Below are 7,066 nucleotides of genomic sequence, written 5' to 3' on the forward strand. Positions count from 1 at the left end.
AGCAAAATGTAGGAGCAAAATGACCATGGAAAAGTAAGCAAATAATTGAGATAAACAGTAAAGGACTTTGAGGAAATTAAGTCTATTTCTTCAAAACACATTCTTTCAATACCCATTACCATCTCTAGCATATTTCCAATATGTACCAAGATCTCTGTTACCTGTTGAGAATATATTAATGATGTACAGATTGTATTAGTAAGAAACTATAGGACATATATAGTTATATGAAGGATACATATAGAGTTTCTCTCTCGTGTGTGTGTGTGTGTGTGTATTTTTTTAAGAAGAGTTTAAGAAATTCGCCTACATGATTGTGAGGCTAGGGAGCTAGCACGTTCAAGATCAGCATGGCAGGCTGAAGATGAAGTTAAGTGTTGATGTTACAATTTTTAGTATTAATTCTGAAGGTTGGCAAGCTGGAAAATTAGGGAGCATTTCTATGTTGCATGAGAATTCCTTCTTCCTCAGTTACCCTTAGTTTTTGCTCTTGAGGTCTTCAACTGATTGGATGTGGCTCATCCACATTGTGGAGGTTAATCTGCTTTATCCAAGGTACCAAATCAGTAACTATTGATTGAAGTGTTAATCATAGCTAAAAATACACATTCACAGCAACATCTAGACTGATCTTTGACCAAACAACTGAGTACCATAGCCTAGCCAAGTTGTAACATAAAATTAACCATAAGAGAGATCATTAAAGAAATACTCAGACATTGTTTTAAGGGAACTGACTATCTAATGTTAAGACACAGATGTGAATAGGTAAGGCAAATATGCAGAATGTTTTTAATTGTGTGAAGTTTATATTGGTGTTCATTGGGCTGTTCTTGTGACTTTTTTCTAGGTAGGTTTGAAATACTAACATAACACTTTTAGGGAAAAGAGGTATTGTAAGCAAATGCATGCTCTGTATCTGCATACTAACAAGACCAACTAGTCCATTTTATTGGAAATGGGATCAAAGACCAGGAAGTCCTCCCAGAGGAGCTGGGTCTAGCAGGGGAAATAGTTGACTTTTGTGACAGCAAGTGAAAGTATTAGAAGGCAATGTGAATGACTTTCTTGACATTTGGTCACACTGGGTTTTGGAGTCTGAAGCTCCTTGCCCCTAAAGAAAAAGTGACTAGTCTGGGACAGTCAAAATGGAAACATGGCTTACTAAACAAATACATTTTGAACGTTGTTCTACATTTATGCGCTCTATTCCCAGCAGATAGAAGAGGCCCTGGCACATATTAGGATGCCATAAATAATGTTATATGAAATAATTACTTTTATTTCCTATAAGACCTGGTGAAAATAAAGCAAATAGACCAAGTAAAAATAACATCCTTATTCTATGTTATTTTTTGGAAAGATGCATAGAGTGGGAGCAAGAAAGATGGTAAGTAGGGTTAAAAGAATGTCCCTTGAAAGAAGGCTTACTTTCTTCAAAATCCTTTAACTTTTAAATTGCCAAATTTTATTCTTATCTCATCTGATTGAAGCAAATTTTATCATGTAGAAAACCCTCAAATGTATGAACATTCCACAATCTAGGCCTCTGCTCTCAGAGGCTATGTTTTAAAAAGCATGGAAACTCACATGGAATCTACAATAAATTTTAAATGATAGATCCATGTGGGCATACATGCCTATTGTTGGTGCTTTATGCACTGCATTTATATTATTTGATTTCATATATTAGGTGTTTCCTTGAGACTGAGATTTCTTGAATTAGGAATAGCATTACAAGAATCTCAAGTGTCAGTAAAAGATGTTTAATCTGGTCTACAACTTTTAGAAAGTTAATGCTAATTAGGGTTACATTAAACATCCAGACCCAAAGAAGTCATATTTGAGACATGTCATTTAATAAAGTTATTTGTTAACTACTAAGTTGAAATCTTCTCAGAATAGAGATTAATTGGTAGGAATATGAATTGCATGATGAATCAAACAATGCCAGGATTAAAGTATTAATCTCTGAGCAAGGTGGGAAATTATATTGCCAGAGGAAGTCTTCTCATTCTAAATTATTTGAGCTTCTTGATAAGCCTGCTGTGATATGAAATCTACTAGTTGCAAATTTCAAAAGTCATGAAGTATATATTTTAAAGAAAGCACAATTTGGCTGGGTGCAGTGGCTCACACCTACAATCCCAGCACTTTGGGAGGCCAAGACTGGTGGATCACTTGAGGTCAGGAGTTTGAGACCAGCCTGGCCAATATGGTGAAACCCTATCTCTACTAAAAATACAAAAATTAGCCAGGTGTGGTGGTGTGTGACTGTAATCCCAGGTTCTTGGGAGGCTGAGGCAGGAGAATCGTTTGAACTCAGGAGGTGGAGGTTGCGGTGAGCTGAGATGGCACCACTGAACTTTAGCCTGGGTAACAGAACGAAACTCTGTTAAAAAAAAAAAAAAAAAAGAGAGAAAGAGAAAAAGAAAGAAAGAAAGAAGAAAAAGAAAGGAAGGAAGGAAGGAAGGGAGAGAGAGAGAGAGGGAGGGAGGGAGGGAGGAAGGAAGGAAGAAGGGAGTGAGGGAGAGAGAGAGAAAGACAGAAAAAAAGAAAGAGAGAAAGAGAAAGAAAGGAAGAAAGAAAGAAAGGGAGGGAGGGAGGAAGGAAGGAAGGAAGAAGGGAATGAGGGAGAGAGAAAGACAGACAAAAAAGAAAGAGAGAAAGAGAAAGAAAGAAGGAAAGAAAGAAAGAGAAAGAGAGAAAGAAAGAAAGAAAGAAAGAAAGAAAGAAAGAAAGAAAGAAAGAAAGAAAGAAAGAAAGGCACAATTTAATCACTTTCTCCTCCAAAAAGCAGGTCTGTTTTGTAAAATTACCAAACCTCAAACTAATTGTAAGAACGGGTAATGTATTTTGGTTATATATAAGCTCTTTTTCTACATACTTTCTAGAGGAATAGATTTTACTTTCACATGTCTCAACATTTGTATTAAAAATGATTCTTTTGCCTCTCAGTGAATGAATAATAGTTATGTTCTGTCACTATTCTTCAGATTTTTCATCCAGAACTGAAATACTCTCCTTCATTGAGTTAGGAAAGACACTTCATGGAAAAACAAATCAACAAACAAACAAAAAACCCTGATTTACAAATGGTTTGCATTCTTGATTTGTCTGTAAAACTTTTCCTCTTTAGGAGGAGATTTGACATTTTAACATAGTTTTCCATCTCCCATGTACCATGAACACGAAATATTTTGGAAACTTAGGGATGGGCCAGGTGAATATGCCTTAAGAAAAGCTTTTGCTCGATGGCATCAGTGTCAGTGCCCTGTATATTCACGAACCATTGTCCTCCAGTTGGGAGAGATGGCAGTCCTGGTGTTTCAAAAAGGCAAACTCCCTCCCCCCACACACATCCTAGTCAATGTCTTCTTTTTATATAGCAATTAAAAAACATCAAGGTGTTTAAATTATTATGCTTTTCATTTTGATTCCCAGTTTATATTTCATTGCCCATACTTATTTTTCCCTAGTATTATTTCATTCCTAAGTAAATCTTCCAGGAAAGAATCGGATCGTTCTATGAGTTTTACCTTAGGCAATCAAACAGCTGCTTTATAAGCTGCTCCTTCCAAGCCTTCTGGATGTTGTCAGACATCAAATTCATTGTTTGTCATTTCCTGTTTACAACAAAACTAAAATATGGTTTTAAAACCTAGAGACAAACTTCCTTAAGTATAAAATGAATAGAATTAAAATGTATTTTACTCTAAATAATAAAGTACTTTCATAAATAAAAAATGAAAATTCAAAATTAGGCTGGATAAAAGTTTTATATACCAAAAACAGCACACTATATGGTTGGAGGATACAGACGCGAGAGCCAGGCTAGACAGTTTCAAACACTGGACAGGTGCCTGAGCTCTCTGATCTTGGGCCAGTTAGAGAGCAACCCTGAGACCCAGTTTTTTCATCTGGGGAATGGAATGGAAATGATGATAGCACCCATCACTGGGTTGTTAAAATAAATCATTTAGGTAATATTTATAAATTATACATTTTTGAATATCGTTTGATCATGTACGTAAGCATGTGTTTTATGTACACTTTTATTTTACTTTTTTAAATTTCAGAACAGTGAGAGACTCGCACCTCAGCGGCGGGGAACGCCCGTAGTTCACATGTTCAGTCCTCCTTGGCTGACTCGCCACCGACGCGGCCGCGGCATGGTCGCCCCGAGGTAAGGGGTCAACTTTGGACCTGGTACAACCAAGCTGCCACACTCAGTGCTGTTAGAGATGCAAAAGGAATTATTAGACCACAAAGGAATTGGCATTAGTGTTCTTGAAATGAGTTACAGGTCGTCAGATTTTGCCAAGATTGTTAACAATGCAGAGACTCTTGTGTGGGAATTGCTAGCTGTTCGAGACAACCACGAGGTGATTTTTGTGCAAGGAGGTGGGTCGAGCCAGTTCGGTGCTGTCCCCTTAAAGCTGATTGGCTTGAAAGTAGGAGAGTGCGGCCTTTGTGGTGACAGGAGCTTGGTCAGCAAAGGCTGCAGAAGCAGCCAAGAAATTTGGGACTCTAAATATTGTTCACTCTAAATTTGGGAATTATACAAATATTCCAGATCCAAGCACCTGGAACCTCAACTCGGATGCCTCCTCCGTGTATTATTGCGCAAATGAGACGGTCCACGATGTGGAGTTTGACTTTACACCCGATGTCAGAGGAGCATACTGGTTTGTGATATGCCCTCACACTTCCTGTCCAAGCCAGTGGATGTTTCCAAGTTTGGTGTCATTTTTGCTGGTGCCCAGAAGAACGTTGGCTCTGCAGGGGTCACCGTGGTGATTGTCAGTGATGACCAACTGGGGTTTGCCCTCCGAGAGTGTCCCTCGGTCCTAGAATACAAGGTGCAGGCTGGAAACAGCTCCTTGTATAATACGCCTCCATGTTTCAGCATCTACATCATGGGGTGGGTCCTGGAGTGGATTAAAAACAGTGGAGGTGCCGTCGCCATGGAGAAGCTTAGCTCCATCAAATCCAAAATATTTTATGAGATTATTGATAATTCTCAAGGATTCTACTCATGTCCAGTGGAGCCCCAAAATAGAAGCAAGATGAATATTCCATTCTGCATTGGCAATGTCAAAGGAGATGACGCTTTAGAAAAAAGATTTCTCGACAAAACTCTTGAACTTAGTATGTTGTCCATGAAAGGGCATAGGTCTGTGGGAGGCATCCAGGCCTCTCTGTATAATGCTGTCAAGATTGAATATGTTTGGAAGATGGCCACCTTCATGAAAAATTTTTGGAGATGCATCAGCTATGAACAGATCCTAACCAGGATATACTTTGTTATTGAAAAACATACAAAGTTTAAAGTAACTTGAGGACGGCTACAAAAAGTTAACACACACAGCATTTTTCTCAAATGAACATGTTTATTGTAGATTCTTTTTTGAAATAACAATAGCAAAACATCTACAACTCTGCAAAGCTGGTGTGAACTCATGTTCACTTTAATTCTGACTTGAATTGGAAGCATTTTCAAAAATTTTCTCATTGCTTTTCTAACAAATTCCAGCTTATTTTGCCTTTGCTCCTACTTTTTTTACTTACATTTCAAACTGGCCTGTGGATATAATAATGCAAGTTGCAATGAAGTATTTTTGGAGTCATGAGAACACGCAGCATAGACAGTAAATGGGGGCCCTCTAGGTGCTGAATCTAGACATCTGTGGGATCTCCTAGGTTCAGAGGCTGTTGATTCAAGGTCAACATTGACCACCAGAGGAGTGGTCCAGGCAAAAGGCAAACTGTAGATCGATCTTTATACTGTTATTACAAGAGAAGAGACATACTTTATATATATTTATATTAGCAAGGTCTGTTGTTAATACCATATGCTTTATATTCATATGCATTTATATTTCTAATAATACAGTTATCACTGATACATGTAGAGACTTTTGGAATTTATTAAATCCTTGACCTTGTGCATTATAGCATTCCATTAGCAATACTTGCACCTGCTTCCCACTCTTCCCCTTCCTCTTTTTAAGCTGTTTTATGAAAAAGATCTAGAAGTTATTGATTCATTTTTACCGTTATTTCCATAGGTAGAAGAGAAAGTTGATTGGTTGGTTGTTTTTTTAAATTATGCCATTAAACTAAACACTTCTGTTAAATTACCTCATCCTTTGTTTTCTTGACTGTTTTCTTTGTAGTGTTTGATGATGAGAGTGATACTCTGCTGAAAAATCTTTCCCTTATTGTTTATCTATTGTCACTATTTTATGTTGAATATGTGAAGAACATTAAAGTCCTAAAACATCTAAAAAACCTTTCAGAACACTTTCAGATAGACAGAAATGTTGCCAGGATAGTACAAATTGTTCCCATCCACATCCAGTTTCCAGCATTACTGACTTCTTTTATTACAAGAGTTCATTTGCCTCAGCTATTCAGATTGTATTGTTTTTTACCTAATATGCTTTTTCTATTCCAGGATCTCATTCATGACACCATATTTCATTTATTTATCTTGTCTTCTTTGATACAAGGAATCATCATCAAATACCTCTTTGATGTGTCGTGAGAGTTTCTCAGGCTTTCCTTGTTTAAGCTGACATTGACAATGATAATTCTGAGAAGTACTGGTGAGGTATTTTGTCCTTCAACTGGGGTTTGTCTGATTTTTTTCTCATGATTAGACCAGAGTTAGGGGTTTGGTTCACAGAAACAAAACATTTGAGGTAAAATGTCATTCTCATTATGTTTTCTCAAGGGTACACACTATTGGTGTGACTTACTACTGATATATGGAGCTTGGTCACCTGGCTGAGGTAGTGTTTGTCAGGTTTTTCCACTGTGAAGTGGCTTTTCCCCATCCCATCCTTTTCATACCATACCCTATAGAAGAAAGTCATTATACTTACTCTTAAGGGATGGGGGGTTATGCTCTTCCTCCTTGAAACTAAAACATCTACATTAATTATTTGGACTTCTTCTGTACAGGAAATTTGTCTTCTTTCTTACATGTATTATTTATTCAATCATTTATTTACATCAGTATATATATATGAATTTTATTTTATAATTTGGTCACAGTATA

The 7,066-nt window shown here is 37.1% G+C and overlaps 1 pseudogene; it reads left to right on the forward strand.

Annotated features, from left to right (window-relative positions):
• Nucleotides 1-4,172: 4,172 nt before the first annotated feature.
• LOC105514367 lies at nucleotides 4,173-5,391 on the forward strand (annotated as a pseudogene).
• Nucleotides 5,392-7,066: the final 1,675 nt, after the last annotated feature.

This window comes from Colobus angolensis, unplaced genomic scaffold, assembly GCF_000951035.1.
Source record: "Colobus angolensis palliatus isolate OR3802 unplaced genomic scaffold, Cang.pa_1.0 Scaffold243, whole genome shotgun sequence".
Classification (NCBI taxonomy): domain Eukaryota; kingdom Metazoa; phylum Chordata; class Mammalia; order Primates; family Cercopithecidae; genus Colobus; species Colobus angolensis.